This window comes from Carica papaya, chromosome 8, assembly GCF_054855325.1.
Source record: "Carica papaya isolate Zhongbai chromosome 8, ASM5485532v1, whole genome shotgun sequence".
NCBI lineage: Eukaryota > Viridiplantae > Streptophyta > Magnoliopsida > Brassicales > Caricaceae > Carica > Carica papaya.
The window spans coordinates 10,683,159-10,705,647 of NC_142316.1; the positions used below are offsets into that span (position 1 = coordinate 10,683,159).

At 46.3% G+C, this 22,489-nt stretch overlaps 6 non-coding genes and 29 pseudogenes across 6 annotated transcripts; all 35 read left to right on the top strand.

Moving 5' to 3' along the window:
* Positions 1–66: 66 nt before the first annotated feature.
* Positions 67–198, top strand: LOC148241827 (5S ribosomal RNA; annotated as a pseudogene).
* Positions 199–758: 560 nt separating this feature from the next.
* On the top strand, positions 759–877 carry LOC148241828 (5S ribosomal RNA). Its single transcript, XR_015814791.1, has one exon. It is a non-coding gene; the product is annotated as a 5S ribosomal RNA (ribosomal RNA).
* Positions 878–1,762: 885 nt separating this feature from the next.
* On the top strand, positions 1,763–1,881 carry LOC148241829 (5S ribosomal RNA; annotated as a pseudogene).
* A 752-nt stretch (positions 1,882–2,633) lies between these two features.
* Positions 2,634–2,752, top strand: LOC148241830 (5S ribosomal RNA; annotated as a pseudogene).
* A 560-nt stretch (positions 2,753–3,312) lies between these two features.
* On the top strand, positions 3,313–3,431 carry LOC148241831 (5S ribosomal RNA; annotated as a pseudogene).
* An 867-nt stretch (positions 3,432–4,298) lies between these two features.
* On the top strand, positions 4,299–4,417 carry LOC148241832 (5S ribosomal RNA; annotated as a pseudogene).
* Positions 4,418–4,626: 209 nt separating this feature from the next.
* On the top strand, positions 4,627–4,745 carry LOC148241833 (5S ribosomal RNA; annotated as a pseudogene).
* A 562-nt stretch (positions 4,746–5,307) lies between these two features.
* LOC148241834 (5S ribosomal RNA) lies at positions 5,308–5,426 on the top strand. The gene has a single exon (XR_015815345.1). It is a non-coding gene; the product is annotated as a 5S ribosomal RNA (ribosomal RNA).
* A 561-nt stretch (positions 5,427–5,987) lies between these two features.
* On the top strand, positions 5,988–6,106 carry LOC148241835 (5S ribosomal RNA; annotated as a pseudogene).
* Positions 6,107–6,667: 561 nt separating this feature from the next.
* LOC148241836 (5S ribosomal RNA) lies at positions 6,668–6,786 on the top strand (annotated as a pseudogene).
* A 558-nt stretch (positions 6,787–7,344) lies between these two features.
* LOC148241837 (5S ribosomal RNA) lies at positions 7,345–7,463 on the top strand (annotated as a pseudogene).
* A 559-nt stretch (positions 7,464–8,022) lies between these two features.
* LOC148241838 (5S ribosomal RNA) lies at positions 8,023–8,141 on the top strand (annotated as a pseudogene).
* Positions 8,142–8,350: 209 nt separating this feature from the next.
* LOC148241839 (5S ribosomal RNA) lies at positions 8,351–8,469 on the top strand (annotated as a pseudogene).
* A 563-nt stretch (positions 8,470–9,032) lies between these two features.
* Positions 9,033–9,151, top strand: LOC148241840 (5S ribosomal RNA). The gene has a single exon (XR_015814514.1). It is a non-coding gene; the product is annotated as a 5S ribosomal RNA (ribosomal RNA).
* A 555-nt stretch (positions 9,152–9,706) lies between these two features.
* Positions 9,707–9,825, top strand: LOC148241841 (5S ribosomal RNA; annotated as a pseudogene).
* An 883-nt stretch (positions 9,826–10,708) lies between these two features.
* On the top strand, positions 10,709–10,827 carry LOC148241842 (5S ribosomal RNA; annotated as a pseudogene).
* A 206-nt stretch (positions 10,828–11,033) lies between these two features.
* Positions 11,034–11,152, top strand: LOC148241843 (5S ribosomal RNA; annotated as a pseudogene).
* Positions 11,153–12,062: 910 nt separating this feature from the next.
* LOC148241844 (5S ribosomal RNA) lies at positions 12,063–12,181 on the top strand (annotated as a pseudogene).
* Positions 12,182–12,745: 564 nt separating this feature from the next.
* Positions 12,746–12,864, top strand: LOC148241845 (5S ribosomal RNA; annotated as a pseudogene).
* Positions 12,865–13,073: 209 nt separating this feature from the next.
* Positions 13,074–13,192, top strand: LOC148241846 (5S ribosomal RNA). The gene has a single exon (XR_015815908.1). It is a non-coding gene; the product is annotated as a 5S ribosomal RNA (ribosomal RNA).
* A 562-nt stretch (positions 13,193–13,754) lies between these two features.
* On the top strand, positions 13,755–13,873 carry LOC148241847 (5S ribosomal RNA; annotated as a pseudogene).
* A 235-nt stretch (positions 13,874–14,108) lies between these two features.
* LOC148241848 (5S ribosomal RNA) lies at positions 14,109–14,227 on the top strand. The gene has a single exon (XR_015814451.1). It is a non-coding gene; the product is annotated as a 5S ribosomal RNA (ribosomal RNA).
* Positions 14,228–14,432: 205 nt separating this feature from the next.
* On the top strand, positions 14,433–14,551 carry LOC148241849 (5S ribosomal RNA; annotated as a pseudogene).
* A 561-nt stretch (positions 14,552–15,112) lies between these two features.
* On the top strand, positions 15,113–15,230 carry LOC148241850 (5S ribosomal RNA; annotated as a pseudogene).
* A 204-nt stretch (positions 15,231–15,434) lies between these two features.
* Positions 15,435–15,553, top strand: LOC148241851 (5S ribosomal RNA; annotated as a pseudogene).
* Positions 15,554–16,441: 888 nt separating this feature from the next.
* LOC148241852 (5S ribosomal RNA) lies at positions 16,442–16,560 on the top strand (annotated as a pseudogene).
* A 564-nt stretch (positions 16,561–17,124) lies between these two features.
* LOC148241853 (5S ribosomal RNA) lies at positions 17,125–17,243 on the top strand (annotated as a pseudogene).
* A 559-nt stretch (positions 17,244–17,802) lies between these two features.
* On the top strand, positions 17,803–17,921 carry LOC148241854 (5S ribosomal RNA; annotated as a pseudogene).
* A 205-nt stretch (positions 17,922–18,126) lies between these two features.
* Positions 18,127–18,245, top strand: LOC148241855 (5S ribosomal RNA). Its single transcript, XR_015815789.1, has one exon. It is a non-coding gene; the product is annotated as a 5S ribosomal RNA (ribosomal RNA).
* A 559-nt stretch (positions 18,246–18,804) lies between these two features.
* Positions 18,805–18,923, top strand: LOC148241856 (5S ribosomal RNA; annotated as a pseudogene).
* Positions 18,924–19,455: 532 nt separating this feature from the next.
* Positions 19,456–19,574, top strand: LOC148241857 (5S ribosomal RNA; annotated as a pseudogene).
* Positions 19,575–20,136: 562 nt separating this feature from the next.
* Positions 20,137–20,255, top strand: LOC148241858 (5S ribosomal RNA; annotated as a pseudogene).
* A 567-nt stretch (positions 20,256–20,822) lies between these two features.
* LOC148241859 (5S ribosomal RNA) lies at positions 20,823–20,941 on the top strand (annotated as a pseudogene).
* A 561-nt stretch (positions 20,942–21,502) lies between these two features.
* On the top strand, positions 21,503–21,620 carry LOC148241860 (5S ribosomal RNA; annotated as a pseudogene).
* A 203-nt stretch (positions 21,621–21,823) lies between these two features.
* On the top strand, positions 21,824–21,942 carry LOC148241861 (5S ribosomal RNA; annotated as a pseudogene).
* Positions 21,943–22,489: the final 547 nt, after the last annotated feature.

Consider the following 22,489-nt stretch of genomic DNA (forward strand, 5'->3'; position numbering starts at 1 on the left):
GGAAACAATTTATGGGAGGGGGAGGGAAGGAGAAGGAGTGTATGTATTTTCAGCACCAAATGAAATAGGTGTGATCATACCAGCACTAATGCACCGGATCCCATCAGAACTCCGCAGTTAATTGTGCTTGGGCGAGAGTAGTACTCGGATGGGTGACCTCCTGGGAAGTCCTCCTGGGAAGTCCTCGTGTCGCACCAATTTTTTTTTAGACGGGTCGTTCGACGTTACGCAGGACTGGAACTAGGGTCCGCTGGTTTATACGTAAATGTGAGTCAAGAAGCAGGGGCATTTTAATCGATATTAGAACGAGAAAGAGAGGTGCAGTGTGAACGCACAAGGAAACAATTGATGGGAGGGGGAGGGAAGGAGAAGGAGTGTATGTATTTTCCGCACGAAATGAAACAGGTGCGATCATACCAGCACTAATGCAACGGATTCTATCAGAACTCCGTAGGTAAGGGTACTTGGGCAAGAGTAGTACTAGCATGGGTTACCTCCTGTGAAGTCCTTATATTTCATCAATTTTCTTGTGAAATTCTCGTGTCGCACCAATTTTTTTTTCAGACGGGTTGTTCGACGTTACGCGCGTCTGGAACTAGGGTCCGCTGGTTTATACGCAAATGTGAGTCAAGAAGTATGGGCATTTTAATCGATATTAGAACGAGAATGAGAGGTGAAGTGTGAACGCACAAGGAAACAAATGACGGGAGGGGGAAGAGAGGAGAAGGAGTGTATGTATTTGCAGCGCGAAACTAAACAGGCGCGATCATACCAGCACTAAAGCCCCGGATCCCATCAGAACTCCGTAGTTAAGTGTGCTTGGGCGAGATTAGTACTCGGATGGGTGACCACTTGGGAAGTCCTCGTGTTGCACCTATTTTTTTTTTTCGGATGGGTTGTTCGACATTACGCGCGAATGGAATTATAAACAGCTGGTTCATTTGTAAAGGTGAGTCACGGTGCCGGGGCATATTGCTTGATATTAGAATGAGAAAGAGAGATGCAGAGTGCACGCACAAGGAAACAAATGACGGGAGAGGGGATGGAAGGAGAAAGAGTGTATGTATTTGCAGTGCAGAATGAAACTTGAGGGATCATACCAGCACTAATGCAACGGATTCTATCAAAACTCCACAGTTAAGGGTGTTTGGGCGAGAAAAGTACTCGGATGGGTGACCTCCTGCGAAGTCCTCATATTTCACCCATTTTCTTGGGAGGTCCTCGTGTTGCACCTATCTTTTTGCAGATGATTATTTCGACGTTACGCGCGACTTGATTTATGGTCCGCAGGTTTATTCGCAAATGTGAGTCCCAGCGCCGTGGCATTTTACTTGATATTAGAACGAGTACGGGAGGTGCAGTTCGCACGCACAAGGAAACAAATGACGGGAGGAGGAAGAAAGGAGAAGGAGTGTATGTATTTGAAGCGCAAAATTAAACAAGTGGCATCATACCAGCACTAATACACTAGATCCCATCAGAACTCTGCAGTTAATGTGCTTAGGCAAGAGTAGTAGTCGGATGGGTGACCTCTTGAGAAGTCCTCGTATCGCAACAATTTTTTTTCAGATTGGTCGTTCGACGTTACGCGCGACTGGAACTATGGTCTGCTGGTTTATACGCAAATGTGAGTCAAGAATCAGGGGCATTTTAATCGATATTAGAACGAGAAGGAGAGGTGCAGAGTGAACGCACAAGGAAACAAATGATGGGAGCGGGGGAGGGAAGAAGGAGTGTATGTATTTTCAGCACGAAATTAAACAGGTGCGGTCACACCAGCATAAATGCACCGGATCCCATCAGAACTCCGCAGTTAAGTGTGCTTTGGCGAAAGTAGTACGATGATGGGTTACCTCCTGGGAAGTTCTCGTGTTGCACCCATTTTCTTTTTTTCAGATGTACCGTTCGACGTTACGCGCGACTTTAATTATGGTCCGCAGATTTATTCGCAAATGTGAGTCACGGCGCCGTGGCATTATACTTGATATTTGAACGAGAACGAGAGGTGCGGTGCGCACGCACAAGGAAACAAATGACGGGAGGGGGAAGAAAGGAGAAGGAGTTTATGTATTTGCAGCGCAAAATTAAATGTTCGACATTACGCGTGACTGCAAATAGGGTCCACTTGTTTATACGCAAATGTGCGTCAAGAAGAAGGGGCATTTTAATCGATATTAGAACGAGAAAGAGGGATGCAGAGTGCACGCACAAGGAAACAAATGACGGGAGGGGGGATGGAGGGAGAAAAAGTGTACGTATTTGCAGCGCAGAATGAAACATGAGCAATCATACCAGAACCAATGCAACGGATTCGATCAGAACTCCGCAAGTTAAGGGTGTTTGGGCGAGAGTAGCACTAGGATGGGTGACCTCCTGCGAAGTCCTTATATTTCACCCATTTTCTTAGGAAGTCCTCATGTTGCACTCATTTTTTAGCAGATGATTCTTTCGACGATACGCGCGACTTGAATTATGGTCCTCAGGTTTATTCGCAAATGTGAGTCACGGCACTGTAGCATTTTACATTATATTAGAACGAGCACAGGAGGTGCAGTGCGCACGCACAAGGAAACAAATGACGGGAGGGGGAAGAAAGGAGAAGGAGTTTATGTATTTACAGCGCGGAATTAAATGGGTGCGATCATACCAGCACTAATGCACTGGATCCCATCAGAACTCCGCAGTTAAGTGTGCTTTGGCAAGAGTAGTACTCGGATTGGTGACCTCCTGGGAAGTCTTTGTGTCGCACTAATTTTTTTTCAGACGGCTCGTTCGACGTTACGCGCGACTGGAATTGGGGTCCGTTAGTTTATACGCAAATGTGAGTCAAGAAGCAGGGGCATTTTAATCGATATTAGAACGAGAAGGAGAGGTGCAGTGTGAACGCACAAGGAAAGAATTGATGGGAGGGGGAGGGAAGGAGAAGGAGTGTATGTATTTTCAGCACGAAATGAAACAAGTACGATCATACCAGCACTAATGCAACAGATTCTATCAGAACTCCGTAGGTAAGGGTGCTTGGGGGAGAGTAGTACTAGCATGGGTTACCTCCTGCGAAGTCCTTATATTTCACCCATTTTCTTGTGAAGTCCTCGTGTTGCACCCATTTTTTTGCAGATGATTCTTTCGAAGTTACGCGCGACTTGAATTATGGTCCTCAGATTTATTCGCAAATGTGAGTCACGGCGCTGTAGAATTTTACTTGATATTAGAACGAGAACGGGAGGTGCAGTGCGCACGCACAAGGAAACAAATGACGGGAGGGGGAAGAAAGGAGAAGGAGTTTATGTATTTTACAGTGCGGAATTAAACGGGTGCGATCATACCAGCACTAATGCACTGGATCCCATCAGAACTCCGCAGTTAAGTGTGCTTTGGCGAGAGTAGTACTCGGATTGGTGACCTCCTAGGAAGTCTTTGTGACGCACTAATTTTTTTTCAGACGGGTCGTTCGACGTTACGCGCGACTGGAATTGGGGTCCGCTAGTTTATACGCAAATGTGAGTCAAGAAGCAGGGGCATTTTAATCGATATTAGAACGAGAAGGAGAGGTGCAGTGTGAACGCACAAGGAAACAATTGATGGGAGGGGGAGTGAAGGAGAAGGAGTGTATGTATTTTCAGCAAGAAATGAAACAGGTGCGATCATACCAGCACTAATGCAACGGAATCTATCAGAACTCCGTAGGTAAGGGTGCTTGGGCGAGAGTAGTACAAGCATGGGTTACCTCCTGCGAAGTCCTTATATTTCACTCATTTTCTTGTGAAGTACTCGTGTTGCACCAATTTTTTTGCAGATGATTCTTTTGACGTTACGCGCGACTTGATTTATGGTCTGCAGGTTTATTCGCAAATGTGAGTCACAGTGCCGTGGCATTTTACTTGATATTAGAACGAGTACGGGAGGCACAAGGAAACAAATGACGGGAGGAGGAAGAAAAGAGAAGGAGTGTATGTATTTGAAGCGCAAAATTAAACAAGTGGCATCATACCAGCACTAATGCACTGGATCCCATCAGAACTCTGCAGTTGAGCGTGCTTCGGCGAGAGTAGTACTCGGATGGATGACCTCTTGGGAAGTCCTCGTATCGCAACAATTTTTTTTCAGTTGGGTCGTTCGACGTTACGCGTGACTGGAACTATGGTCCGCTGGTTTATACGCAAATGTGAGTCAAGAATCAGGGGCATTTTAATCGATATTAGAACGAGAATGAGAGGTGCAGTGTGAACGCACAAGGAAACAAATGACGGGAGGGGGAAGAAAGGAGGAGTGTATGTATTTGCAACGCGAAATGAAAGAGGTGCGGTCACACCAGCACAATTGCACCGGATCCCATCAGAACTCCGCAGTTAAGTGTGCTTTGGCGAAAGTAGTACAATGATGGGTTACCTCCAGGGATGTTCTCGTGTTGCACCCATTTTCTTTTTTTCAGATGTGCCGTTCGACATTACGCGCGACTTTAATTATGGTCTGCAGATTTATTCGCAAATGTGACTCACGACGCCGTGGCATTTTACTTGATATTTGAACGAGAACGAGAGGTGCAGTGCGCACGTACAAGGAAACAAATGACGGGAGGGGGAAGAAAGGAGAAGGAGTCTATGTATTTGCAGCGCAAAATTAAACAGGTGCGATCATGCCAGCACTAATGCACCAGATCCCATCAGAATTCCGCAGTTAAGTGTGCTTGGGCGAGAGTAGTACACGGATGGGTGACCTTCTGGGAAGTCCTCGTGCCGCAGTAATTTTTTTTTCAGACGGGTCGTTCGACGTTACGTGCGACTAGAACTAGGGTCCACTGGTTTATACGCAAATGTGAGTCAAGAAGCAGGAGCATTTTAATCGATATTAGAACGAGAAGGAGAGATGCAGAGTGCACGCACATGGAAATAAATGACGGGAGGGGGGATGGAGGGAGAAAAAGTGTGTATATTTGCAGCGCAGAATGAAACATGAGCAATCCTACCAGCACGAATGCAACGGATTCTATCAGAAATCCGCAAGTTAAGGGTGCTTGGGCGAGAGTAGCACTAGGATGGGTGACCTCCTGCGAAGTCCTTATATTTCACCCATTTTCTTAGGAAGTCCTCGTGTTGCACCCATTTTTTTGCAGATGATTCTTTCGACGATACGCACGACTTGAATTATGGTCCTCAGGTTTATTCGCAAATGTGAGTCACGACACCGTAGCATTTTACTTGATATTAGAACGATCACGGGAGGTGCAGTGCGCACGCACAAGGAAACGAATGACGGGAGGGGGAAGAAGGGAGAAGGAGTTTATGTATTTGCAGCGCAGAATTAAACGGGTGCGATCATACCAGCACTAATGCACTGGATCCCATCAGAACTCCGCAGTTAAGTGTGCTTGGGCGAGAGTAGTACTCGGATGGGTGACCTCTTAGGAAGTCCTCGTGTCGCACCAATTTTTTTTCAGACGGGTCGTACGACGTTACGTGCGACTAGAACTAGGGTCCACTGGTTTATACGCAAATGTGAGTCAGGAAGCAGGGGCATTTTAATCGATATTAGAACGAGAAGGAGAGATGCAGAGTGCACGCACAAGGAAACAAATGACGGGAGGGGGGATGGAGGGAGAAAAAGTGTATGTATTTGCAGCGCAGAATGAAACATGAGCAATCATACCAGCACGAATACAACAGATTCTATCAGAAATCCGCAAGTTAAGGGTGCTTGGGCGAGAGTAGCACTAGGATGGGTGACCTCCTGCGAAGTCCTTATATTTCACCCATTTTCTTGGGAAGTCCTCGTGTTGCACCCATTTTTTTGCAGATAATTCTTTCGACGATACGCGCGACTTGAATTATGGTCGTCAGGTTTATTCGAAAATGTGAGTCACGGCTCCGTAGCATTTTACTTGATATTAGAACGAGCACGGGAGGTGCAATGCGCACGCACAAGGAAACAAATGACGGGAGGGGGAAGAAAGGAGAAGGAATTTATGTATTTGCAGCGCGAAATTAAACGGGTTCGATCATACCAGCACTAATGCACCGGATCCCATCAAAACACCGCAGTTAAGTGTGCTTGGGCGAGAGTAGTACTCGGATGGGTGACCTCTTGGGAAGTCCTCGTGTCGCACCAATTTTTTTTCAGACGGGTCGTACGACGTTACGCAGGACTAAAACTAGGGTCCGCTGGTTTATATGCAAATGTGAGTCAAGAAGCAGGGGCATTTTAATCGATATTAGAACGAGAAGGAGAGATGCAGAGTGCACGCACAAGGAAACAATTGACGGGAGGGGGGATGGAGGGAGAAAAAGTGTATGTATTTGCAGCGCAGAATGAAACATGAGCAATCATACCAGCACCAATGCAACGGATTCTATCAGAACTCCGCAAGTTAAGGGTGCTTGGGCGAGAGTAGCACTAGGATGGGTGACCTCCGGCGAAGTCCTTATATTTCACCCATTTTCTTAGGAAGTCCTCGTGTTGCACCCATTTTTTTGCAGATGATTCTTTCGACGATACACGCGACTTGAATTATGGTCCTCAAGTTTATTCGCAAATGTGAGTCACAGCACTGTAGCATTTTACTTGATATTAGAACGAGCACGGGAGGTGAAGTGCGCACGCACAAGGAAACAAATGACGGGAGGGGGAAGAAAGGAGAAGGAGTTTATGTATTTGCAGCGGAAAATTAAACTGGTGCGATCATACCAGAACTAATGCACCGGATCCCATCAGAACTCCGCAGTTAAGTGTGCTTGGGCGAGAGTAGTACTCGGATAGGTGACATCTTGGGAAGTCCTTGTGTCGCACCAATTTTTTTTCAGACGGGTCGTTCGACGTTACGCGTGACTGGAATTGGGGTCCGCTGGTTTATACGCAAATGTGGGTCAAGAACCGGGGCATTTTAATCGATATTAGAACGAGAATGAGAGGTGCAGTGTGAACGCACAAGGAAACAATTGATGGGAGGGGGAGGGAAGGAGAAGGAGTGTATGTATTTTCAGCACGAAATGAAACAGGTGCGATCATACCAGCACTAATGTAACGGATTCTATTAGAACTCTGTAGGTAAGGGTGCTTGGGCGAGAGTTGTACTAGCATGGGTTACCCCCTGTGAAGTCCTTATATTTCACCCATTTTCTTGTGAAGTCCTCGTGTTGCACCCATTTTTTTGCAGATGATTCTTTCGACGTTACGCGCGACTTGAATTATGGTCCTCAGGTTTATTCGCAAATGTGAGTCACGGCGCCGTAGCATTTTACTTGATATTAGAACGAGAACGGGAGGTGCAGTGCGCACGCTCAAGGAAACAAATGACGGGAGGGGGAAGAAAGGGGAATGAGTTTATGTATTTGCATCGCAAAATTAAACAGCTGCGATCATACCAGCACTAATGCACCGGATCCCATCAGAACTCCGCATTTAAATGTGCTTAGGCGAGAGTAGTACTCGGATGGGTGACCTCCTTGGAAGTCCTCGTGTCGCACTAATTTTTTTTTTCAAACGGTTCGTTCGACGTTACGCGCGACTGGAACTAGGGTCCACTGGTTTATACGCAAATGTGAGTCAAGAAGCAGGGGCAATTTAATTGATATTAGAACGAGAAAAAGAGATGCAGAGTGCACGCACAAGGAAATAAATGACGGGAGGGGGGATGGAGGGAGAAAAAGTGTGTGTATTTGCAGCGCAGAATGAAACATGAGCAATCATACCAGCACCAATGCAACGGATTCTATTAGAACTCCGCAAGTTAAGGGTGCTTGGGCGAGAGAAGAGGATGGGTGACCTCCTGCAAAGTCCTTATATTTCACCCATTTTCTTATGAAGTCCTCGTGTTGCACCCATTTTTTTGCAGATGATTCTTTCGACGATACGCGCGACTTGAATTATGATCCTCAGGTTTATTTGCAAATGTGAGTCACGGCACCGTAGCATTTTACTTGATATTAGACCGAGCACGGGAGGTGCAGTGCGCACGCACAAGGAAACAAATAACGGGAGGGGGAAGAAAAGAGAAGGAGTTTATGTATTTGCAGCGCGGAATTAAACGGGTGCGATCATACCAGCACAAATGCAACGGATCCCATCAGAACTCCGCAGTTAAGTGTGCTTTGGCGAAAGTAGTACAATGATGGGTTACATCCTGGGAATTTCTCGTGTTGCACCCATTTTCTTTTTTTCAGATGTGCCGTTCGACGTTACGCGCGACTTTAATTATGGTCCGCAGATTTATTCCCAAATGTGAGTCACATCGCCGTGGTATTTTACTTGATATTTGAACGAGAACGAGAGGTGCTGTGCGCATGCACAAGGAAACAAATGACGGGAGGGGGAAGAAAGAAGAAGGAGTTTATGTATTTGCAGCGCAAAATTAAACAGGTTCGATCATACTAGCACTAATGCACCGGATCCCATCAGAATTCCGCAGTTAAGTGTGCTTGGGAGAGAGTGGTACTCAGATGGGTGACCTCCTGGGAAGTCCTCTTGTCGCACTAATTTTTTTTTTCAGACAAGTCGTTCGACATTACGCGCGACTGGAACTAGAGTCCACTGGTTTATACGCAAATGTGAGTCAAGAAGCAGGGGCATTTTAATCCATATTAGAACGAGAAGGAGAGATGCAGAGTGCACGCACAAGGAAACAAATGACGGGAGGGGGGATGGAGGGAGAAAAAGTGTATGTATTTGCAGTGCAAAATGAAACATGAGCAATCATACCAGCACCAATGCAACGGATTCTATCAGAACTCCGCAAGTTAAGGGTGCTTGGGCGAGTGTAGCACTAGGATGGGTGACCTCCTGCGAAGTCCTTATATTTCACCCATTTTCTTAGGAAGTCCTCGTGTTGCACCCATTTTTTTGCAGATGATTTTTTCGACGATACGCGCGACTTTAATTATGGTCCTCAGGTTTATTCGCAAATGTGAGTCACGGCACCGTAGCATTTTACTTGATATTAGAACGAGCACGGGAGGTGCAGTGCGCACGCACAAGGAAACAAATGACGGGAGGGGGAAGAAAGGAGAAGGAGTTTATGTATTTGCAACGCGAAAGTAAACGGGTGCGATCATACCAGCACTAATGCACCGGATCCCATCAGAACTCCGCAGTTAAGTGTGCTTGGGCGAGATTAGTACTCAGATGGTTGACCTCCTGGGAAGTCCTCGTGTCGCACCAATTTTTTTTCAGACGGGTCGTTCGACGTTACGCGCGACTTGAACTAGGGTCCGCTGGTTTATACGCAAATGTGAGTCAAAAAGCAGGGCATTTTAATCGATATTAGAACGAGAAGGAGAGGTGCAGTGTGAAAGAACAAGGAAACAATTGATGGGAGGGGGAGGGAAGGAGGAGTGTATGTATTTTCAGCACGAAATGAAACAGGTGCAATCATACCAGCACTAATGCAACGGATTCTATCAGAACTCCGTAGGTAAGGGTGCTTGGGCGAGAGTAGTACTAGCATGGGTTACCTCCTGCGAAGTCCTTATATTTCACGCATTTTCTTGTGAAATCCTCGTGTCGCACCAATTTTTTTCCAGACGGGTCGTTCGACGTTACGCGTGTCTGGAACTAGGGTCCGCTGGTTTATACGCAAATGTGAGTCAAGAAGCAGGGGCATTTTAATCGATATTAGAACGAGAATAAGAGGTGAAGTGTGAACGCACAAGGAAACAAATGATGGGAGGGGGAAGAAAGGAGAAGGAGTGTATGTATTTGCAGCGCAAAATTAAACAGATGCGATCATACCAGCACTAAAGCTCTGGATCCCATCAGAACTCCGCAGTTAAGTGTGTTTGGGCGAGAGTAGTACTCGGATGGGTGACCACCTGGGAAGCCCTCGTGTTGCACTTATATATTTTCGGATGGGTTGTTCGACATTACGCGCGAATGGAATTATAAACCGCTGGTTCATTTGCAAAGGTGAGTCACGGTGCCGGGGCATATTACTTGATATTAGAACGAGAAAGAGAGATGCAGAGTGCACGCACAAGGAAACAAATGACGGGAGGGGGGATGGAAGGAGACAGAGTGTATGTATTTGCAGTGCAGAATGATACATGAGGGACCATACCAGCACTATTGCAACGGATTCTATCAGAACTCCGCAGTTAAGGGTGCTTGGGCGAGAAAAGTACTCGGATGGGTGACCTCCTGCGAAGTCCTTATATTTCATCCATTTTCTTGGGAGGTCCTCGTGTTGCACCCATCTTTTTGCAGATGATTATTTAGACGTTACGCGCGAATTGATTTATGGTCCGCATGTTTATTCGCAAATGTGAGTCACGGCGCCGTGGCATTTTACTTGATATTAGAACGAGCACGGGAGGTGCAGTGCACACGCAAAAGGAAACAAATGACGGGAGGAGGAAGAAAAGAGAAGGAGTGTATGTATTTGAAGCGCAAAATTAAACAAGTGGCATCATGCCAGCACTAATGCACTCGATCCCATCAGAACTCTGCAGTTAAGTGTGCTTGGACGAGAGTAGTACTCGGATGCGTGACCTCTTGGGAAGTCCTCGTATCGCAAAAATTTTTTTTTGTGTATGTCGTTCGACGTTACGCGCTACTGGAACTATGGTCCGCAGATTGATTCGCAAATGTGAGCCACGGCGCCGTGGCATTTTACTTGATATTTGAACGAGAACGGAGGTGCAGTGCGCACGCACAAGGAAACAAATGACGGGAGGGGGAAGAAAGGAGAAGGAGTTTATGTATTTGCTGCGCGAAATTAAACAGGTGCGATCATACCATCACTAATGCACCGGATCCCATCAGAACTCCGCAGTTAAGTGTGCTTGGGCGAGAGTAGTACTCGGATTGGAGACCTCTTGGGAAGTCCTCGTGTCGCACTAATTATTTTTTCAGACGGGTCGTTTGACGTTACGCGCGACTGGAATTAGGGTCCACTGGTTTATACGCAAATGTGAGTCAAGAAGCCGGGGCATTTTAATCGATATTAGAATGAGAAAGAGAGATGCAGAGTGCACGCACAAAGAAATAAATGACGGGATGGGGAAGAAAAGAGAAGGAGTGTATGTATTTGCAGCGCGAAACTAAACTGGTGCGATCATACCAGCACTAAAGCCCCGGATCCCTTCAGAACTCCGCAGTTATGTGTGCTCGGGCGAGAGAAGTACTCGGTTGGTTGACCTCTTGGGAAGTCCTCGTGTCGCACGAATTTTTTTTCAGACGGGTCGTTCGACGTTACGCGCGACTAGAACTAGGGTCCGCTGGTTTATACGCAAATGTGAGTCAAAAAGTAGGGGCATTTTAATCGATATTAGAACGAGAAGGAGAGGTGCAGCGTCAACGCACAAGGAAACAATTGATGGGAGGGGGAGGGAAGGAGAAAGAGTGTATGTATTTTCAGCACGAAATGAAACAGGTGCGATCATACCAGCATTAATGCAACGGATTCTATTAGAACTCCGTAGGTAAGGGTGCTTGAGCGAGAGTAGTACTAGCATGGGTTACCTCCTGCGAAGTCCTTATATTTCACCAATTTATTTGTGAAGTCCTCGTGTCGCACCAATTTTTTTTCAGACGGGTCGTTCGACGTTACGCGCGTCTGGAACTTGGGTCCGCTGGTTTATACGCAAATGTGAGTCTAGAAGCAGGGGCATTTTAATCGATATTAGAACGAGAATGAGAGGTGCAGTGTGAATGCACAAGGAAACAATTGATGGGGGGAGGGAAGGAGAAGGAGTGTATGTATTTTCAGCAAGAAATGAAACAGGTGCAATCAAACCAGCACAAATGCAACAGATTCTATCAGAACTCCGTAGGTAAGGGTACTTGGGCGAGAGTAGTACTACCATGGGTTACCTCCTGCGAAGTCCTTATATTTCACCCATTTTCTTGTGAAGTCCTCGTGTTGCACCCATTTTTTTGCAGATGATTCTTTCGACGTTACGCACGACTTGAATTATGGTCCTCAGGTTTATTCGCAAATGTGAGTCACGGCGATGTAGCATTTTACTTAATATTAGAACGAGAACGGGAGGTGCAGTGCGCACGCACAAGGAAACAAATGACGGGAGGGGGAAGAAAGGAGAAGGAGTTTATGTATTTGCAGCGCAGAATTAAACGAGTGCGATCATACTAGCACTAATGCACCGGATCTCATCAGAACTCCGCAGTTAAGTGTGCTTGGTCGAGAGAAGTACTCGCATGGGTGACCTCCTGGGAAGTCCTCGCGTCGCACAAATTTTTTTTCAGACGGGTCGTTCGACGTTACGCGCGACTGGAACTGGGGTCCGCTGGTTTATACGCAAATGTGAGTCAAGAAGCAGGGCCATTTTAATCGATATTAGAACGAGAAGGAGAGGTACAGTGTGAACGCACAAGGAAACAATTGATGGGAGGGGGAGGGAAGGAGAAGTAGTGTATGTATTTTGAGCACGAAATGAAACAGGTGCGATCATACCAGCACTAATGCAACGGATTCTATCAGAACTCCGTAGGTAAGGGTGCTTGGGCGAGAGTAGTACTAGCGTGGGTTACCTCCTGCGAAGTCCTTATATTTCACCCATTTTCTTGTGAAGTCCTCGTGTTGCACCCATTTTCTTTTTTTTCAGATGTGTCATTCGACGTTACGCGCGACTTTAATTATGGTCCGCAGATTTATTCGCAAATGTAAGTCACGGCACCGTGGCATTTTACCTGATATTTGAACGAGAACGAGAGGTGCAGTGCGCACGCACAAGGAAACAAATGACGGGAGGGGGAAGAAAGGAGAAGGAGTTTATGTATTTGCAGCGCGAAATTAAACAGGTGCGATCATACCAGCATAAATGCACCGAATCCCATCAGAACTCGGCAGTTAAGTGTGCTTTGGCGAAAGTAGTACAATGATGGGTAACCTCCTGGGAAGTTCTCGTGTTACACCCATTTTCTTTTTTTCAGATGTGCCGTTCGACGTTACGCGCGACTTTAATTATGGTCCGCAGATTTATTCGCAAATGTGAGTCACGGCGCCGTGGCATTTTACTTGATATTTGAATAAGAACGAGAGGTGCAGTGCGCACGCACAAGGAAACGAATGACAGGAGGGGGAAGAAAGGGTAAGGAATTTATGTATTTGCAGCGCAAAATTAATTTGGTGCGATCATACCAGCACTAATGCACCGGATCCCATCAGAACTCCGCAGTTAAGTGTGCTTGGGCGAGAGTAGTACTCAGATGGGTGACCTCCTGGGAAGTCCTCGTGTCGCACTAAATTTTTTTTTAGACGGGTCGTTCGACGTTACGCGCGACTGGAACTAGGGTCCCCTGGTTCATACGCAAATGTGAGTCAAGAAGCAGGGGCATTTTAATCGATATTAGAATGAGAAGGAGAGATGCAGAGTGCACGCACAAGGAAACAAATGACGGGAGGGGGGATGGAGGGAGAAAAAGTGTATGTATTTGCAGCGCAGAATGAAACATGAGCAATCATACCAGCACAAATGCGACGGATTCTATCAAAACTCCGCAAGTTAAGGGTGCTTGGGCGAGAGTAGCACTAGGATGGGTGACCTCCTGCGAAGTCCTTATATTTCACCCATTTTCTTAGGAAGTCCTCGTGTTGCACCCATTTTTTTGCAGATAATTCTTTCGATGATACGCGCGAGTTGAATTATAGTCCTCAGGTTTATTCGCAAATGTGAGTCACGGCACCGTTGCATTTTACTTGATATTAGAACGAGAACGGGAGGTGCAGTGCGCACGCACAAGGAAACAAATGACGGGAGGGGGAAGAAAGGGGAATGAGTTTATGTAATTGTAGCGCAAAATTAAATGGGTGCGATCATACCAGCACTATTGCACCGGATCCCATCAGAACTCCGTAGGTAAGGGTGCTTAGGCGAGAGTAGTACTAGCATGGGTTACCTCCTGCGAAGTCCTTATATTTCACTCATTTTCTTGTGAAGTCATCGTGTTGCACCCATTTTTTTGCTGATGATTCTTTCGACGTTACGCGTGACTTAAATTATGGTCCTCAGGTTTATTCGCAAATGTGAGTCACGGCGCCGTGGCATTTTACTTGATATTAGAACGAGAACGGGAGGTGCAGTGCGCACGCACAAGGAAACAAATGACGGGAGGGGGAAGAAAGGGGAATGAGTTTATGTAATTGTAGCGCAAAATTAAATGGGTGCGATCATACCAGCACTATTGCACCGGATCCCATCAGAACTCCGTAGTTAAGTGTGCTTGGGCGAGATTAGTACTCGAATGGGTGACCTCATGGGAAGTCCTCGTGTCGCACCAATTTTTTTTCAGACGGGTCGTTCGACGTTACGCGCGTCTGGAACTAGGGTCCGCTGGTTTATACGCAAATGTGAGTCAATAAGCAGGGGCATTTTAATCGATATTAGAACGAAAATGAGAGGTGAAGTGTTAACGCACAAGGAAACAAATGACGGGAGGGGGAAGAAAGGAGAAGGAGTGTATGTATTTGCAGCGCGAAATTAAACAGGTGCGATCATACCAAGACTAAAGCTCCGGATCCCATCAGAACTCCGCAGTTAAGTGTGCTTGGGCGAGAGTAGTACTCGGATGGGTGACCACTTGGGAAGCCCTCGTGTTGTACCTATTTTTTTTCGGATGGGTTGTTCGACGTTACGCGCGAATGGAATTATAAACCGCTGGTTCATTTGCAAAGGTGTGTCACGGTGCCGGGGCATATTACTTGATATTAGAACGAGAAAGAGAGATGCAGAGTGCACGCACAAGGAAACAAATAACAGGAGGGGGGATGGGAGGAGAAAGAGTGCATGTATTTGCAGTGCAGAATGAAACATGAGGGATCATACCAGCACTAATGCAACGGATTTTATCAGAACTCCGCAGTTAAGGGTGCTTGGGCGAGAAAAGTACTCGGATGGGTGACCTCATGCAAAGTCTTTATATTTCACCCATTTTCTTGGTTGGTCCTCGTGTTGAACCCATCTTTTTGTAGATGATTCTTTCGACGTTACGCGCGACTTGATTTATGGTCCGTAGGTTTATTCGCAAATGTGAGTCACGGCGCCGTGGCATTTTACTTGATATTAAAACGAGTACGGGAGGTGCAGTGCGCACGCACATGGAAACAAATGACGGGAGGAGGAAGAAAAGAGAAGGAGTGTATGTATTTGAAGCGCAAAATTAAACAAGTGGCATCATACCAGCACTAATGCACTTGATCCCATCAGAACTCTGCAGTTAAGTGTGCTTGGGCGAGTGTAGTACTCGGATGGGTGACCTCTTGGGAAGTCCTCGTATCGTAATAATTTTTTTTTAGATGGGTCGTTCGACGTTACGCGCGACTGGAACTATGGTCCGCTGGTTTATACGCAAATGTGAGTCAAGAATCTGGGGCATTTTAATCGATATTAGAACAAGAAAGAGAGGTGCAGTGTGAACGCACAAGGAAACAAATGATGGGAGGGGGGGAGGGAAGATGGAGTGTATGTATTTTCAGCACGAAATTAAACATGTGCGGTCACACCAACACAAATGCACCAGATCCCATCAGAACTCCGCAGTTATGTGTGCTTTGGCGAAAGTAGTACAATGATGGGTTACCTCCTGGGAAGTTCTCGTGTTGCACCCATTTTTTTTTCAGATGTGCCGTTCGACTTTACGCGCGACTTTAATTATAGTCCGCAGATTTATTCGCAAATGTGAGTCACGGCGCCGTGGCATTTTACCTGATATTTGAACGAGAACGAGAGGTGCAGTGCGCACGCCTAAGGAAACAAATGACGGGCGGGGGAAGAATGGAGAAGGAGTGTATGTATTTGCAGCGCGAAATGAAACAGGTGCGATCATACCAGCACTAATGCAACGGATTCTATCAGAACTCCGTAGGTAAGGGTGCTTGGGCGAGAGTAGTACTAGCATGGGTTACCTCCTGCGAAGTCCTTATATTTCACCCATTTTCTTGTGAAGTCCTCGTGTTGCACCCATTTTTTTGCAGATGATTCTTTCGACATTATGCGCGACTTGTGTTATGGTCCTCAGGTTTATTCGCAAATGTGAGTCACGGTGCTGTAACATTTTACTTGATATTAGAACGAGAACGGGAGGTGCAGTGTGCACGCACAAGGAAACAAATGACGGGAGGGGGAAGAAAGGGGAATGAGTTTATGTATTCGCAGCGCAAAATTAAACAGGTGCGATCATACCAGCACAAATGCATCGGATCTCATCATAACTCCGCAGATAAGTGTGCTTTGGTAAAAGTAGTACAATGATGGGTTACCTCGTGGGAAGTTCTCGTGTTGCACCCATTTTCTTTTTTTCAGATGTGCCGTTCGACGTTACGCGCGACTTTAATTATGTTCCGCAGATTTATTCGCAAATGTGAGTCACAGCTTCGTGGCATTTTACTTGATATTTGAACGAGAACGAGAGGTGCAGTGCGCACGCACAAGGAAACAAATGACGGGAGGGGAAAGAAAGGGCAAGGAATTTATGTATTTGCAGCCCAACATTAAACAGGTGTGATCATACCTGCACTAATGCACCGGATCCCATCAGAACTCCGCAGTTAAGTGTGCTTGGGCGAGAGTAGTACTCGGATGGGTGACCTCCTTGGAAGTCCTCAAGTCGCACTAATTTTTTTTTTTCAGACGGGTCGTTCGACGTTACGTGCGACTGGAATTAGGGTCCACTGGTTTATACGCAAATGTGAGTCAAGAAGCAGGGGCATTTTAATCGATATTAGAACGAGAAGGAGAGATGTAGAGTGCACGCACAAGGAAACAAATGACGGGAGGGGGGATGGAGGGAGAAAAAGTGTATGTATTTGCAGCGAAGAATGAAACATGAGCAATCATACCAGTACCAATGCAACGGATTCTATCAGAACTCCGCAAGTTAAGGGTGCTTGGGCGAGAGTAGCACTAGGATGGGTGACCTCCTGCGAAGTCCTTATATTTCACCCATTTTCTTAGGAAGTCCTCGTGTTGCACCCATTTTTTTGCAGATAATTCTTTCGATGATACGCGCGAGTTGAATTATAGTCCTCAGGTTTATTCGCAAATGTGAGTCACGGCACCGTTGCATTTTACTTGATATTAGAACGAGAACGGGAGGTGCAGTGCGCACGCACAAGGAAACAAATGACGGGAGGGGGAAGAAAGGGGAATGAGTTTATGTAATTGTAGCGCAAAATTAAATGGGTGCGATCATACCAGCACTATTGCACCGGATCCCATCAGAACTCCGTAGGTAAGGGTGCTTAGGCGAGAGCAGTACTCGGATGGGTGACATCTTGGGAAGTCCTCGTGTCGCACTAATTTTTTTCCAGACGAGTCGTTCGACGTTACGCGCGACTGGAACTAGAGTCCGCTGGTTTATACGCAAATGTGAGTCAAGAAGCAGGGGCATTTTAATCGATATTAAAACGAGAAGGAGAGATGCAGAGTGCAAGCACAAGGAAACAATTGATGGGAGGGGGAGGGAAGGAGAAGGAGTGCATGTATTTTCAACACGAAATGAAACAGGTGCGATCATACCAGCACTAATGCAACGGATTCTATCAGAACTCCGTAGGTAAGGGTGCTTGGGCGAGAGTAGTACTAGCATGGGTTACCTCCTGCGAAGTCTTTGTATTTTACCCATTTTCTTGTGAAGTCCTCGTGTTGCACCCATTTTTTTGCAGATGATTCTTTCGAAGTTACGCGCGACTTGAATTATGGTCCTCAGGTTTATTCGCAAATGTGAATCACGACGCTGTAGCATTTTACTTGATATTATAACGAGAACAGGAGGTGCAGTGCGCACGCACAAGGAAACAAATAACGGGTGGGGGAAGAAAGGGGAATGAGTTTATGTATTTGTAGCAAGAAATTAAACAGGTGCGATCATACTAGCACTAATGCACCGGATCCCATCAGAACTCCGCAGTTATGTGTGCTCGAGCGAGATTAGTACTCGGATGGGTGACCTCCTAGAAAGTCCTCGTGTCGCACCAATTGTTTTTCAGACGGGTCGTTCGACGTTACGCGCGTCTGGAACTAGGGTCCGCTAGTTTATACGCAAATGTGAGTCAAGAAGCAGGGGCATTTTAATCGATATTAGAACGAGAATGAGAGGTGAAGTGTGAACGCACATGGAAACAAATGACGGGCGGGGGAAGAAAGGAGAAGGAGTGTATGTATTTGCAGCGCGAAATTAAACAGGTGCGATCATACCAGCACTAAAGCTCCGGATCCCATCAGAACTCCGCAGTTAAGTGTGCTTGGGCGAGAGTAGTACTCGGATGGGTGACCACATGCGAAGCCCTCGTGTTGCACCTATTTTTTTCGGATGGGTTGTTCGACTTTAAGCGCGAATGGAATTATAAACTGCTGGTTCATTTGCAAAGATGAGTCACCGTGCCGGGGCATATTACTTGATATTAGAACGAGAAAGAGAGATGCAGAGTGCACGCACATGGAAACAAATGACAGGAGGGGGGATGGAAGGAGAAAGAGTGTATGTATTTGCAGTGCAGAATGAAACATGAGGGATCATACCAGCACTAATGCAACAAATTCTGTCAGAACTCCGCAGTTAAGGGTGCTTGGGCGTGAAAAGTACTCGGATGGGTGACCTCCTGCGAAGTCCTTATATTTCACCCATTTTCTTGGGAGGTCCTCGTGTTGCACCCATCTTTTTGCAGATGATTCTTTCGACGTTACGCGCGACTTGATTTATGGTCCGCAGGTTTATTCGCAAATGTGAGTCACAGCGCCGTGACATTTTACTTGATATTAGAACGAGTACGGGAGGTGCAGTGCGCACGCACAAGGAAACAAATGACGGGAGGTGGAATAAAAGAGAAGGCGTGTATGTATTTGAAGCGCAAAATTAAACAAGTGGCAACATACCAGCACTAATGCACTGGATCCCATCAGAACTCTGCAGTTAAGTGTGCTTGGGCGAGAGTACTACTCGGATGGGTGACCTCTTGGGAAGTTCTCGTATCCCAACAATTTAATTGCAGATGGGTCGTTCGACGTTACGCGCGACTGGAACTATGGTCCGCTGGTTTGTACGCAAATGTAAGACAAGAATCAGGGGCATTTTAATCGATATTAGAACGAGAAGGAGAGGTGCAGTGTGAACGCACAAGGAAACAAATGATGGGAGGGGGGAGGGAAGAAGGAGTGTATGTATTTTCAGCACGAAATTAAACAGGTGCGGTCAAACCAGCACAAATGCACCGCATCCCATCAGAACTCCGCAGTTAAGTGTTCTTTGGCGAAAGTAGTGCAATGATGGGTTACCTCATGGGAAGTTCTCGTGTTGCACCCATTTTTTTTTTTTTCAGATTTTTCGTTCGACGTTACGCGCGACTTTAATTATGGTCCGCAGATTTATTCGCAAATGTGAGTCACGGCGCCGTAGCATTTTACTTGATATTTAAATGAGAACGAGAGGTGCAGTGCGCACGCACAAGGAAACAAATGATGGGAAGGGGAAGAAAGGATAAGGAGTTTAGGTATTTGCAGCGCGAAATTAAACAGGTGCGATCATACCAGCACAAATGCACCGGATCCCATCAGAACTCCGCAGTTAAGTGTGCTTGGGCGAGAGTAGTACTCGGATTAGAGACCTCCTGGGAAGTCCTCGTGTCGCACTAATTTTTTTTTCAGACGGGTCGTTCGACGTTACGTGCGATTGGGACTAGGGTCCACAGGTTTATACGCAAATGTGAGTCAAGAAGCATGGCCAGTTTAATCGATATTAGAACGAGAAAAAGAGATGCAGAGTGCACGCACAAGGAAACAAATGACGGGAGGGGGGGTGGAGGGAGAAAAAGTGTATGTATTTGCAGCGCAGAATGAAACATGAGCAATCATACCAGCATCAATGCAACGGATTCTATCAGAACTCCGCAAGTTAAGGGTGCTTGGGCGAGAGTAGCACTAGGATGGGTGACCTCCTGCGAAGTCCTTATATTTCACCCATTTTCTTAAGAAGTCCTCGTGTTGCACCCATTTTTTTGCAGATGATTCTTTCGATGATACGCGCGACTTGAATTATGGTCCTCAGGTTTATTCGCAAATGTGAGTTACGGCACCGTAGCATTTTACTTGATATTAGAACGAGCACGGGAGGTGCAGTGTGCACGCACAAGGAAACAAATGACGGGAGGGGGAATAAAGGAGAAGGAGTTTATGTATTTGCAGCGCGGAATTAAACGGGTGTGATCATGCCAGCGCTAATGTACCGGATCCCATCAGAACTCCGCAGTTAAGTGTGCTTGGGCGAGAGTAGTACTCGGATGGGTGACCTCCTGGGAAGTCCTCGTGTCGCACCAAATTTTTTTCAGATGGGTCGTTCGATGTTACGCGCAACTGGAACTAGGGTCTGCTGGTTTATACTCAAATGTGAGTCAAAAAGCAGGGACATTTTAATCGATATTAGAACGAGAAGGAGAGGTGCAGTGTGAACGCACAAGGAAACAATTGATGGGAGAGGGAGGGAAGGAGAAGGAGTGTATGTATTTTTAGCACGAAATGAAACAGGCGCGATCATACCAACACTAATGCAACGGATTCTATCAGAACTCCGTAGGTAAGGGTACTTGAGCGAGAGTAGTACTAGCATGGGTTATCTCCTGCGAAGTCCTTATATTTCACCAATTTTCTTGTGAAGTCCTCGTGTCCCACCAATTTTTTTTTTCAGACGGGTAGTTCGACGTACTCGCGTCTGGAACTAGGGTCCGCTGGTTTATATGCAAATGTGAGTCAAGAAGCAGGGGCATTTTAATCGATATTACAACGAGAATGAGAGGTGAAGTGTGAACGCACAAGGAAACAAATGACGGGAGGGGGAAGAAAAGAGAATGAGAGGTGCAGTGTGAACGCACAAGGAAACAAATAAACAGGTGCGATCATACCAGCACTAAAGCTTCGGATTCCATAAGAACTCCGCAGTTAAGGGTGCTTGGGCGAGAGTAGTACTCGGATGGGTGACCACCTGGGAAGCCCTCGTGTTACTCCTATTTTTTTTCGGATGGGTTGTTCGACGTTACGCGCGAATGGAATTATAAACTGCTGGTTCATTTGCAAAGGTGAGTCACGGTGCCGGGGCATATTACTTGATATTAGAACGAGAAAGAGAGATGCAGAGTGCACGCACAAGGAAACAAATGACGGGAGGGGGGATGGAAGGAGAAAGAGTGTATGTATTTGCAGTGCAGAATGAAACATGAGGTATCATACCAGCACTAATGCAACGGATTCTATCAGAACTCCGCAGTTAAGGGTGCTTGGGCAAGAAAAGTACTCGGATGGGTGACCTCCTGTGAAGTCCTTATATTTCACCCATTTTCTTGGAAGGTCCTCGTGTTGCACCCATCTTTTTGCAGATGATTCTTTCGACGTTACGGGCGACTTGATTTATGGCCCGCAGATTTATTCGCAAATGTGAGTCACGGTGCCGTGACATTTTACTTGATATTAGAACGAGTACGGGAGGTGCAGTGCGCACGCACAAGGGAACAAATGACGGGATGAGGAAGAAAAGAGAATGAGTGTATATATTTGAAGCGCAAAATTAAACAAGTGGCATCATACCAGTACTACTGCACTGGATCCCATTAGAACTTTGAAGTTAAGTGTGCTTGGGCGAGAATAGTACTCGGATGGGTGACCTCTTGGGAAGTCCTCGTATCGCAACAATTTTTTTTAGATGGGTCGTTCGACGTTACGCGCGACTAGAACTACGGTCCGCTGGTTTATACACAAATGTGAGTAAAGAATCAGGGGCATTTTAATCGATATTAGAACGAGAAGGAGAGGTGCAGTGTGAACGCACAAGGAAACAAATGATGGGAGGGGGGGAGGGAAGAAGGAGTGTATGTATTTTCAGCATCAAATTAGACAGGTGCGGTCACACCAGCACAAATGCACCGGATCCCATCAGAACTCCGTAGTTAAGTGTGCTTTGGCGAAAGTAGTACAATGATGGGTTACCTCCTGAGAAGTTCTCGTGTTGCACCAATTTTCTTTTCTTCAGATGTGCCGTTCGACGTTACGTGCGACTTTAATTATGGTCCGCAGATTTATTCGTAAATGTGAGTCACGGCGCTGTGGCTTTTTACTTGATATTTGAACGAGAACGAGAGGTGCAGTGCGCACGCACAAGGAAACAAATGACGGGAGGGGGAAGAAAGGAGAAGGAGTGTATGTTTTTGCAGCGCGAAATGAAACAGGTGCGATCATACCAGCACTAATGCAACGGATTCTATCAGAACTCCGTAGGTAAGGGTGCTTGGGTGAGACTAGTACTAGCATGGGTTACCTCCTGCGAAGTCCTTATATTTTACCCATTTTTTTGTGAAGTCCTCGTGTTGCACCCATTATTTTGCAGATGATTCTTTAGACGTTACGCGCGACTTGAATTATGGTCCTCAAGTTTATTCGCAAATGTGAGTCACGGCGCTGTAGCATTTTACTTGATATTAGAAAGAGAATGGGAGGTGCAGTGCGCACGCACAAAGAAACAAATGACGGGAGGGGGAAGAAAGGGGAATGAGTTTATGTATTTG